Genomic DNA, 12,225 nt, shown 5'->3' with positions numbered 1-12,225 from the left:
TTCGCTCAGGGTAATCCTGAGCTTTTTCAAGTGAGTACAAAAGCATTTGCTGAAGCCATACCTTTTTATATAACCATGGGTAACACATTAATTGAAAACAAGTGTTGTCAATCAGTTGTTAAATTCCTTAAAGGGGCTTTGCATTAATTAAAACATGAGATAAAAACTTATATTGTTAAAAAATATATATATATATATTTTTTTTACAGCTGGATTATGCATATATAATTACAAAACATTAAAAACGCTGTTTCAAATATAATAGAATCAAAATTAAAATAGTTTAAAATACTGCTATTGGAAACGTTGGAAATCCATAAGTTTTGATGAACCTGGGAGATAAAATTCTGTTAGAAGTATGAGGGAACATTTTATTTAATTTTGGTTTGTAATAGGAGTCTTGGTTCCTTTTCATAGTTCACATCAAAAAAGGCACCCTAGGACCAAGTGTCAGGTTGTCAAACCAAAGAAAAAAAGAGCGTGGAAGTTAGGGAAAAGGAAACTAGTGAATCTTGGGTCCCTGAGTCATGTGTTCTGATAAAATGCGCAAGTGCCAAGTGGTAGTGAAAGAAGGGCATAGTGTTTGTAAACATGGGACAACAAAACTAATTGGTTAGGATGGAATAACTATAATCGTGCCCTTCTAAGCTTTAATACGGGTTTAATGCTGATAGTCCCGTTTTAATTAATTAATTAATTTAATTAATTAATTCCCTGAGCAAAAGCGCTTGTGTTTATTTCTTCTTGGACCTACTTGAATAAAGGATTTTCGCATTCTACATCAGTTTTTGGTTTTTTGTTCCTGGTGGCTGTGGAGTCGTGTTACTTGGATTTCTGGCATCTTTTTGGATCTTCATTACACCCATTCTATTATACATTCAGCCAAAATAAAGCTGAATTAATCTATCACAAACACTGGTCTTACATTTATACAATAAAGGACATTTTTATATTAGTCTCAAATACAAAATGGCATAAAAACCTGTGACACTGTACCCCAATTATCATCTTATCTCTTGACACAGACAAACAAATACAGAAACAGGACTGTGAAAATTGCACTAAGAATACAGTCAACATTCTGGGTACTCAACTTTAGAAAGTTTCAGTTTTAGATCTAGGACTTAAGTTTGCTGCAACTGTTTTACCTCCACATGACAAAATGCAAAATTGAAAGTTTAAAGCCATGCAGAAAGCTGCACTTTCTATATTATTTTTCTAATTTTGGTAATGATATTAAGCTGCTGCTGATATAACTTCTGGCTTTTCTCTGAATTCTTGTAGTGAGGATTCATTTTACTCATGATGTGATTTTTTCATCAAATGCATATAGTCTATTTAATTTAGTCTAAACTGGATTTTATAAGTCACAGTAAACATTGTAACTTAAGCTTGTAATATTTTGTAAGCAATTTACAATATCTTAGCAACTACTCAAGACACACACCACATACTGTCTGCAGCATGTTGTTAATGATGTTAAGCAGTTCTGTCTGTGCAACTTGGTTGTTGAGAAGTTTAGAAACACACAAAACTTACAATATAAATAAACATAATATGAACAGAAATTAATATCACTATCTGAGCTACACAGGAGGTCAAATATAAATACTGTTGTGTTTGCCATTATGTAAGCTTTACGATGAAATAGAATAGTGGTGTAAAATCTCAGCAAAACCACAGTTGTTCATGATGTTAAGCAGTTCTGTCTGTGCAACTTGGTTGTTGAGAAGTTTAGAAACACACAAAACTTACAATATAAATAAACATTATATGAACAGAAATTAATATCACTATCTGAGCTACACAGGAGGTCAAATATCAATACTGTTGTGTTTGCCATTATGTAAGCTTTACGATGAAATAGAATAGTTGTATAAAATCTCACCAAAAGCACAGATGTCCCTCTCTTATATGTTACAGTATTCTTTACATATGGGTAACATTATTCTATTCGACCCAATGTCCAGCTTGTATACAAAAGCTTCGAGCTACTGCCTGTACATGGGAAGTCGCACGTAGGCACCTAGAATATCAGCCATAAAAGGGACGTCCACTCATACAATCCTCAGAATGAAGTAGCCCCATGAGGAAAACTCCAAAGGGAAACCAAGGAGACAGTCATCCAAAGAATGAGCAGGATGTAGTGGGAAGGTGGGTGGGACAGAATACTGCAACACACAAGAGAAGGACATCTAAGATTATGCTAAGATTTTACGCAACTATTCTATGCCCTTCTATTTAATGTTGCAGTATTCTTTACATATGGGTAAGTGAAAAAGCTGAAAGGGAATCTAGGGAGGAGGAAGGAACATGGAGAGATCAAGAAGAAACATTTTCCAGGAATCCATGCAGGATTGCTCTGGCAAACCCTGCTCTAGCCTTAGAGAGATTATCCAACTTGCAATGTTTTGTGAAGGTATGAACAGAAAGTACAGCTGTGTACACTTACCATAAATGTAGATGTTTGAGTGTACTCACTGTTGCAGTCATTACATTTGGGTTATCTGCTTGCAGGTAGCCCTCAGTCGGCCTGATTAACAAAGTCTTGGGTCCTGCGTCGGTTGCTGTCCCTTCTTCCATGACGTCAGGTCATCAAGGGGTATAAAACATGCAGCCGACGACATTACATCAGTTTTTCTTGCCCCAGATATCAGGTGCCCCCAATGGGGAGCAATTAAATATAAACGTACAATGAAATACCTCCAACAAAAAAGCAAATACACCAAAAAGGCTTTTAAGCATAGTAAAGGAAAATAGAGGTATGGCCAAAAGAAGTTAGGGGGTTGGAGGGAGGGTAACCAAGACTGCAACAGTGAATACACTCGAACATCTACATTTATGGTAAGTGTACACAACTGTACTATGTTTTTCATGTTTCAATGGTGCAGTCATTACATTTGGAAAGCGGTGGTTGGGAGGAGGAATTTAGATAGCATTAGTACCAGCTACAAGGCCCTGTAAGACTGCAGTGGCAAAGCCAGCTCTGTATTTAGAGAAAATTGGCAAATGGTAATGCTTGGTGAAAGTATGCACAGAACTCCAGGTAGCAGCTTCTAGGATGTCCTGGTAGGGACATCTCTGAGAAAGGCTGTAGAGGTAGAAGCAGCCCTGGTGGAGTGAGGTCTGATCCCTTGGGGGATAGGTTTTCCATGGTGCTTATAGCAGAAATGAATGCAATGGCCTATCCATTTAGAAATAGTTTGCTTTGAATTAGCCTCCCCCTCTGCCCCTGCAGCAAATGTTACCAGCAGTTGGTCAGATTTCCTTTGAGGTTTAGTCCTGTCCAAGTAGAATCTGAGTTGTCTGTGCACATCTAAGGAATGCAATATCCATTCTCCTTTGTTCTGCAGATTGGGAAAGAAGGTTGACAAATGAAAGGACTGATTAAGAGCCACACTGGATACCACCTTGGGCATGAAGGATGGATTGGTTCTGAGGGACACCCTGTCCGCATGAAAGATGATGAAAGGTTCCACTGCCTTAAGGGCCTGTAATTCAGATACCCTTCTAGCTGAAGTGATTGCGAAAATGAAAGCTGTTTTTCAAGAAAGAAATTTTAGGTCTGCAATAGCAGCTGGTTCGAAAGGAGGTAGAGTGAGTTTCTCCAAAACAAAGTTAAGGTCCCAGGCTGGGGTTGGAGCTCTCCTGGGTGGTCTTAAATTTTTGGCCCCTCTGAGGAACTGCTTGAGCAGTGGATGAGAGAAGGGGGGGTTCTGTGTTATAATGAGCTGAAATGGCTGAGGCTTGAATTCTGATGGAGGAAAAGGACAGGCCCTTGTGAGCATCTCAGTTAAGTATTGCAAAATCTGAGGTAAATTGGGCTCTGCTGTACTCATCCCTTGAGATTGGTTCCAGGCACAGAATCTTTTCCATTTTTCAGCATAGGATTTTCTTGTGCTAGGCCTTCTTGCCTCTAAAATGATATCCATCACAGGTTTACTGAAGGATGGTAAAGGAGTGATTATGTAATTAAAAAAACCAGGAGGGAGCAGACGACAGTAACACCAACAAGCAGCAACAATTTGTAAACCAAGCTCAATATTCTTGTCTGAACGCAGGTTTATTAGCAAGATAAAAAGCGTTTTCGCTGCAGTTAAACCAAAGCAGCTTCTTCAGAAACACATAAAAAACTGCCAACTTTGACATTTAAAAACTAAGGTGTGTCAGCAGACATCACTTCCTGTAACAACGCTGAAGAATAGTTTTTTAGCGTTAAACAACAAATTGCATCAAATAGTGTGTTTGTGTCTTTGCTCCAACAAAATTTCACATTATATTAAGCATATATATATATATATATATATATATATATATATATATATAAAAAGATAATATATATAAGCAAAAATATCAAAATACATAAAATATATATATATATATACAATATTAAAACATATTAAAACTACACTATATTTAATTTAATATTGAATACTCTATAATCAAAACCTACCAGAGGGACATGAATTTCACAAAATAAGACATCAAGTCTTATTTATATATACTATTTAATGTAACTTCTCATTTTTAAGACTACTGAAATATTACAATTGTCATTTAAGCCAGGGCTATGGAAGGCATAAACCAAATCAAATTTTAACCAATTTTCTAGATGTAAAGGGTCCACAATATGTGGCGCATGTAATTGGTGTAATTTTGTTAGAGTGGGTCTTTCCTTTCACATTAATGAAGTAAAATATGGGATTTACCATACTATCAACTGTAATACTAAATCAGTAGTTTATGGAGCGTTTTGTAATATGTGTCCTGCTTTTTATATTGGCAAGACGGATCGTAAGTTACGTCAACGCATCTACGAACACGTCTATGCCATTAGGATTAATAAACAGGGCAACGCACTAGCTAAACATGTGCTCAATTTCCCAAACCACAAGTTTTCTTTCATGGGAATAGACCATATTCCCATGAGTATTAGAGGAGGACCACTCTCCCTATTGTTAGAACTTCGTGAACTGGAATGGCAAATTAAGCTTAATGCCTTCCATAGCCCTGGCCTAGGCCTCTTAGAAAGGGGGGTTGGCTACCCCTGATTAGAGTTATTAGATCTTCAGCCATTCTTAGCATTTGTTTTTCAGGCATAGAGGCCTGAGTTTGTGGCCTGGGCGTCGGTTTTTTTTTTAGGCATGGTCCGAGATTTAAGCCTAAGAGAAGAAGGAGGCGTCGGTTTAATATGCACGTCTGAAGGCCTGAATACACCCTCAGAAGCCTGTGCCTGCACAGCGGCTCCAGACCTATCCAAGGTAGAGACATCTGCGGGTTCCATAGTTGAAGCATCTCGTGGCATACTGGACTCTGAATGGGTCTCAGTAGAGGCCTGCGAATCAGACGTAGCGGGTATCAGGGGCTGCGAAAGTGCCTCACTGAGTACCAGCGAACTGGCGACTGGCTTAGGAGAAGCGTCGTTGGCAGTTTTGGACCTCGGCGGCCTGTCTCTGTCTTTATCTTTGCGTTTTTTTTCATAATCCCAGTAGTCGGATAACTAACCGATGACATTTCTGGATAATTAAACCGAGAACTGAACTATTTAGAGGCGAAAATATACAGACGACAGAAAATGCGCTGAATAAATAAAGCACAAAACCGACAGCAAGGTATGTCGTGGTCAGGGCCTAGGCAAGGAATACAGTACGAATGAAAATCTTTATGAGGTATTTGCTTTGCACAAGTAATGCAATTATTAACTTTTACTGACATTGGTAAGGAGCAAGAAAAAGTTTCCCCAACAGGGTACTTAGCTTTAGTTGAAGACTTCGGTTCTGAAACTCGAAAATGGAAATTTCAGGAGTCGGCCAACTGGCACTTGTGAACTGCTTCTGCTTCAGGCACCGCACGTCAAGAAAGACTGATGTAATGGCATCGGCTGCATGTTTTATATCCCTGCTGACCTGACGTCATGGAAGAAGGGACAGCAACCAACGCAGGACCCAAGACTTTGTTAATCAGGTCAACTGAGGGCTACCTGCAAGCAGATAACCCAAATGTAATGACTGCAACAGTGAAACATGAAGAACATCACCAAGTGGCAGCTTTCAAAATGGAATGAGTACCACTCCCTTGAAAAAAGCCCCTGAGGATACAACAGATCTAGTGGAATGGACTTTAACAGAAGAGGATAAGAATTTGCCATGAAAATGATAGCAAAACACAATGGCCTTATAAATCCATGAAGAGGCAGTTTTCTTAGAAACAGGCAAACCCAGAGCCCTGGAATGGAAAGACACAAAGAGTAAATCAGATTTCCTGATAGCCTTAGTTTTGTCAAGATAGAATCAAAGATGTCTATGTACACCTAGGGAATGCAAACTTCTTTCACTAAGAGAGTGTGGAGATGGGAAAAAAGTAGACAAGTGAATAACTTGATTTAAGGAAAGATTATTGACCACTTTAGGCATAAAGGATGGATTGGTTATCAAAGAAACTCTGTCCTTGTGGAAAACTAGGAATGGTGGTGAAGCCATTAATGCCTGAATCTCAGAAACCCACCTGGCAGAGGTAATAGCTACAAGAAGTACCGTTTTCAAAGTACAGAACTTTAAAGAAGCAGAGGCCGCTGGTTCAAAATGGGCCTGAGTCAACTTTTCCAAGACAAAATGAAGATTCCCAAGGAAGAGGAACTGGTTTCCTGGGAGGATTCATGTGCAGGATGCCTTTTAAGAAAAGCTTAACCTCCAGCCTGGAAGCCAACGGAGGAGAAAAAGGCAGACAAGCAGATAAGGCAGACAGCAGACCTTAACAAAAGAATAAGACAGTTAAGATAACACCAAAGGAATGTCTGGCAAAAGGGGGTCCTTTTTTCTTTTTTGGCACCAGACAGAAAATCTTGTCCACTTTGAAATGTAAGACTTTCTGGTATTGGGCTTCCTGGCCTCCTACAAAACCCGAAGCATGTCCTTAGAAAAAAGGTGCCTAAAAGGAATCAAAAGTTGATCACCCATAAGGTCAGGTGAAGAGCTGACAGATGTAAGTGAACTAGAGAACTGATGTCCTGAGTGCGTAGGTCCATCTGGTGAGGTAACCTGTAGTGATGGCCCTTGGCTAAATGCAGAAGAAGAGGGAACCAATGCTGTCTTGGCCAAAAGGGAGTCACTAACAAGATTTCTGGGTTGTCCTGTTGAATTTTCAACAGGACTTTCTGAATTAAAGGGAAGGAGAGAATGCATAAATAAACATCCCCTTCCATGAAAATGATAGGCCACCCACCTTCCATGCCTGAGGGTGAGGGAAAAGAAGAAGTTGTCTACTCTGAAGGGAGGCAAATAGATCCATCTCTGGAGTACCCCACCTGTGAACTAGACCGAGGAACACATACCTGTGAAGCATCCACTCATGGGATTGTGTCATGGATTTGTTTAATGCATCTGCCACTCAGTTCTGAGCCGAAGGAAGGTACACTGCATGCAGTAAGACTTTGCACTTAATAGCCAACTTCCATGCCTTGATGGCTAGCAACAGAGAAGATAAGATTTTGTGCCTCCCTGCTTGTTTATGTACCAAAGAACAATAGTGTTGTCTGTGAGGAGCTTGAGGGGTTCTGGATGAAACAGGGTGAAAGGCCTATAAGGCTAGAATCACAGCCCTCATTTCCCTGATATTGATGCATTCCTTCCTCTGAGAGGGGGACCAAATGCCCTGGACCTTCTTGGAGGCAAAGGCTGCTCCCCATCCCAAGTCTGAGGCATCTGTAAAAAGTTCCTATTCTGGTTGAGGCATTTGGTGGGGTAACCCAGGATTCAGAGTGAGTTTCTGCATCCACCAACCTAGTTCTGTTTTCAAACAGGAAGAATTGGAATGACAGTCTCCAGTGGATGAACATGCTGAAACCATACTGTTTTCAAAATCCATTGGAACTTTCTCATTTGAAGTTTTGCAAAAGGCGACATATGAATTGTAGAGGCCATGAACCCAAGAAGTCTCAGGAGCTCCCTGGCAGTGATGGAGGATACAGTTAGAAGTGATTCTGTGAAAGCTATGACAGAAACAGCTTTCTCTGAAGGAAGAAATACCATAATGAAATCTGTCCTGAACCTGCATCCCCAGAAAAATGAGATCCTGACTGGGTGATAGAGAGTTTTTGTGACGGATTGTGAACCCCAAGTCTTGCAGAAAAGGAATAGGTAGATTCAGGTGTTGAAGCAAAAGACCTGGAGAGCTGACCTGAAAAAGCAGGTCGTCCAGTAAGGGTAAATCCGAAGACTTTTTAATCTTAGAAAAGCAATGGCTGGAGCTAGACACTTTGTGAATACCACTGGAGCAGTGGAAAGACCAAAAGGCAAGGCAGAGAACTGAAAGTGCCAAGAACCCACCGAGAAACACAAGAACTTCCTGAAGAGAGGGTGAAAAGGAATAGGCAGATAAGCATCCTTGAGATCCAGCGAAGCTAAGAATGTTTGAGGTGGAACCAGAGGGAGAAGACACTGTAGAGATAGCATCCTGAATGAAGGCACCACCAGGAAGGTATTCAACTTGGAAATGTCCAAAATGGGTCTCCAAAGACTGTTTTTACTTGGGACCAGGAACATCCTGGAATAAAATCCCCTTCCCTGCTGACTTAAAGGGACAGGTTGAATGGTGCGATGGAGAGAAAGCTGAGTTAGCAGCTGAGGAAACAGATGCAGTTGATTTGAGGAAGGTTGTGGAATCCCCTGAGAGGGGGGGGAAGAGACTTCCAAGTCATGAAGTAACCATTTTGAATAATGGATATCACCCAAGAATCTTGAGTGATCTCCTTTCATGATGAAAGGGAAAGAGAAAGACGGAGAGATAGGGGAGTATGACTTGGAAGTGGGGTCTGGAAGTCACAGAGAGGCTTGTCTAGACTGAAAGGGCTGCTGGGGAGATGGAGCAAAGGTCACCGCTTTAGGCTGAGGAGGTCTCCTAGCAGATTTACGTGTCCTAGAACCACAGGGAGCAGAAGAAGTAGAAGACCTAGAGGATTTACTAATAAAAGAGGCTTCAGCAGGGAAGTTCCTATGGAATTTAGGAACCTGAGAAACTAACAGGTGCTTTAAATCCTGGAGCTCCTACCTTTTAAGTTTTAAAAAGTTTTGCAGCAGCCTTACCAAAAAGAGCAGAATTATCCAAGGGAGCATCAAGCAATTTTGCCTTAATGTCATCTAGGAGAGCCTGAAGATGTAACCAAGAATATCTCCTAAGAACTGAAGCAGAAGTTGCAGCTCTACAGGAAGCTTCTCCAGCATCACAGCTGCATTTAATGGAATGTCTAGTGAACTGTGAAGATGCAACCAAGTGAGAAAGAGATAAGGATCTAGTTTCTGAATCAGGAAGCTGGGACAGCGCCTGAGAAGCTTGAGAGAGCAAAGTTAAAGAATACCTAGGCATGCGAGTCTGGTAATTAATGGCAGTGCTTGCCAGGGTGGAAGATGTGCAAACCTTCCTTCTTAACCTTTATAAAATTTTACTTTCATTGTCTGAGGGAAGCAACTTTGTGGAAGAAATAACTTAAGAGGATTTATCTGAGGTGATAGAAACCACAACAGGATCTGCTGAAGGGCACTTAAATAAAAATCTGCAATCCTCAGGGACCTTATAGAAACTGTCGGTCTTTTAGGAGCTGGTGCCTGTGAATCTGGGGTGTTGGAAGATGATGCAAAGGCATATAGAAAAGCAGACAGTACTGGAGGGACAGCTGCAGGTGCAGGGGCCTCCACTAGAAGTAAGTCATAGTATCTCTTTTGTTCCTTTGAAATTTGGGAAGAATCCCACTTAAATAATTCCCTCATCTTATTGACTGTTTCCCCAAAGGAGAGTTCTACTATTGGTGAATCTCCCCCATTGGACTCTTCCTCAGGAGACACATATTCCAAAGGGGAAGGAATCTGAGTAGAGTAAGCTAAAGAGTCTTCATCCGAAGAAGACCCCTCAGAATCACAATCGTGAGCTGGAAGGGTGGAGAAAGACTCCTGTGAACTTGAAGACAGCACAGGGAAAGAGGAAAAGACAGGGCCAGAAATAGGAGAGGCCGAAGTCGTAAGCCTAAGCGCCATCAAGGCCTTAATAAGACCTTGCGAGATAACCTCCCAGTCTGACGTAGGAGTACTAAGCACTGTGGAATACTTAGTTTTTTGTTTCTTTTTGCAGGTTTTCCTAGGGCAGGAGGAAGGGCAGACATAGGCCTAACAGCAAGAGCTTTCTTTTGCAAGGGGAGTGGAACAGTTCCAGAGTCCTCCAAAACAAGAAGCCGTGGTTCCCCTAAATTGTCTGAACCAGAGGTTCGTATAGCCTCAGACATGCTCAGATCCATGCTCCTAGCAGCTTCCACTACGGTTCCCGCTAGAGAGACAGACCCTCCCTCCGACCATACCACCGGGTCTTCATCAACCTCAAGAGTTACGTCACAGAGAGAAGGCGTAAATGAAGAGGACTCGGCCTCAGCTTTCCCTATCTTCCTCTTCAAGGATGGCTCGGAGGAACTTGCGGAACCCTCCATCGATTCCCTAGCCAAACACTTCAGCCTTTGGTTTTTTAGATAAGATAGACAGATGACTACATAAAGGACTCCCAGATTTATAAGTTAGCGACAAAGTTGGGATACAAAAGATCACAGCCTGAAGCTGAGGGCAGCTGGTAAAACAGGAAAAAAAAGCCCCCTCAAGATCCTATATAGTTTGTAGGTAAGATGGAATGCTGTATATGGCACTGCCATGGTTCCAGAAGACATTCCAAGGATAAGTATCACAACCATTTCTGTACCAAGCAAATGGAGATTATGAAAACTGTGGTAGAGAAGAGTTGCAGGGACAGCAATCAACACCGTGGTATAAGCAGTCATGCTGGAGTGCTACTCTGCTCAGCACAGTTTAGAAGATGATTCTATCTTAATTTCAAAGTAGAAAACTTAGTAATTTTACCTCTAACTGCTGTGTGACTGCATTCAGATATTTTCTGGGCATTCCAGGACAACTTCAACATTAAATTAAATAACTTGTACAGCTTAAAGTAACAACTAGTAGTAGCTGGGAAAATAATTCAACACTGCACAGTCATCAAGGAAGCATTTATAACGCTACTTTCAATATTAAAAGCTGCACTTCTATTACAATAAGGGTGATACACTACTGAAGGGAATGCCTTACCTATTTCATGAGCTGTGGCATTTTCGGGTTTGTAAATATGTCAAAAAAAGAAAAGAGAAAAAAACAGCTGTGCTGTGCCAGTTACTGAAGTGCACAAAGGGAAATGGTTTGAATCTCATTGGCACGGTTTCCAATGAATGATAATAACAACACATGATCGATTTCAAGAGGAATGAATAAAAGTGTTAAGATGGAAGGGGAGGGTAGTATAGCAATAAATTATGACAGCTTTCACAATCTAGAAAGTACAGCTGTGTACATTTACTATAAATGTAGATGTTTGAGTGAATTCACTGTTGCAGTCATTACATTTGGGTAATCTGCTTGCAGGTTGCCCTCAGTCAGCCTGATTAACAAAGTCTTGGGTCCTGCGTCGATTGCTGTCCCTTCCTCCATGACGTCAGGTCATCAGGGGTATAAAACACACAACCTACGCCATTACATCAGTTTTTCTTGCTCCAGATGTTAGGCGCCCCCGTAATGGGAAGCAATTAAACATAAAAGCATAAAAATATACCTCCAACAAAAAAGCAAATACACCATAAAGGCTTTTAAGCATAGTAAAGGAAAGTAGAGGTATAGCCAAAAGAAGTTAGGGAGCTGGAGGGAGGGTAACCAGGACTGCAACAGTGAATACACTTGAACATCTACATTTATGGTAAGTGTACACAACTGTACTATGTTCTTCGTGTTTCACTGTTGCAGTCATTACACTTGGGTAAATTCCCAAAGCTATGGTTGGGAGGAGGAGTTTAGATAGCATTAGGGCCAGCTAGAAGGCCCTGAAAGACTGCAGTGGCAAAGCCAGCTCTGGATTTAGAGAAAATTGGCAAATGATAATGCTTGGTGAAAGTATGTACAGAACTCCAGGTAGCAGCTTCTAGGATGTCCCTGGTAGGGATGCCTCTGAGAAAGGCTGTAGAGGTAGATGCAGCCCTGGTGGAGTGAGGTCTGATCCCCTGGGGGATAGGTTTTCCATGGTGCTTATAGCAGAAATGAATGCAATGGCTTATCCATTTAGAAATGGTTTGCTTTGAAATAGCCTTCCCCTCTGCCCCTGCAACAAATGCTACCAACAGTTGTTCAGATTTCCTTTGAGGCTTAGTCCTGT

At 41.0% G+C, this 12,225-nt stretch overlaps 1 protein-coding gene across 1 annotated transcript in view; it reads right to left on the bottom strand.

Moving 5' to 3' along the window:
* Positions 1-12,225, bottom strand: part of SREBF2 (sterol regulatory element binding transcription factor 2) — an 895,155-nt gene that overhangs the window by 344,992 nt on the left and 537,938 nt on the right. The gene's annotated exons all lie outside the window — the stretch shown is intronic.

Source organism: Protopterus annectens, chromosome 1.part0 (assembly GCF_019279795.1).
Source record: "Protopterus annectens isolate FY-2018-M chromosome 1.part0, PAN1.0, whole genome shotgun sequence".
NCBI lineage: Eukaryota > Metazoa > Chordata > Ceratodontiformes > Protopteridae > Protopterus > Protopterus annectens.
This window is presented reverse-complemented; position numbering and strand designations above follow the sequence as displayed.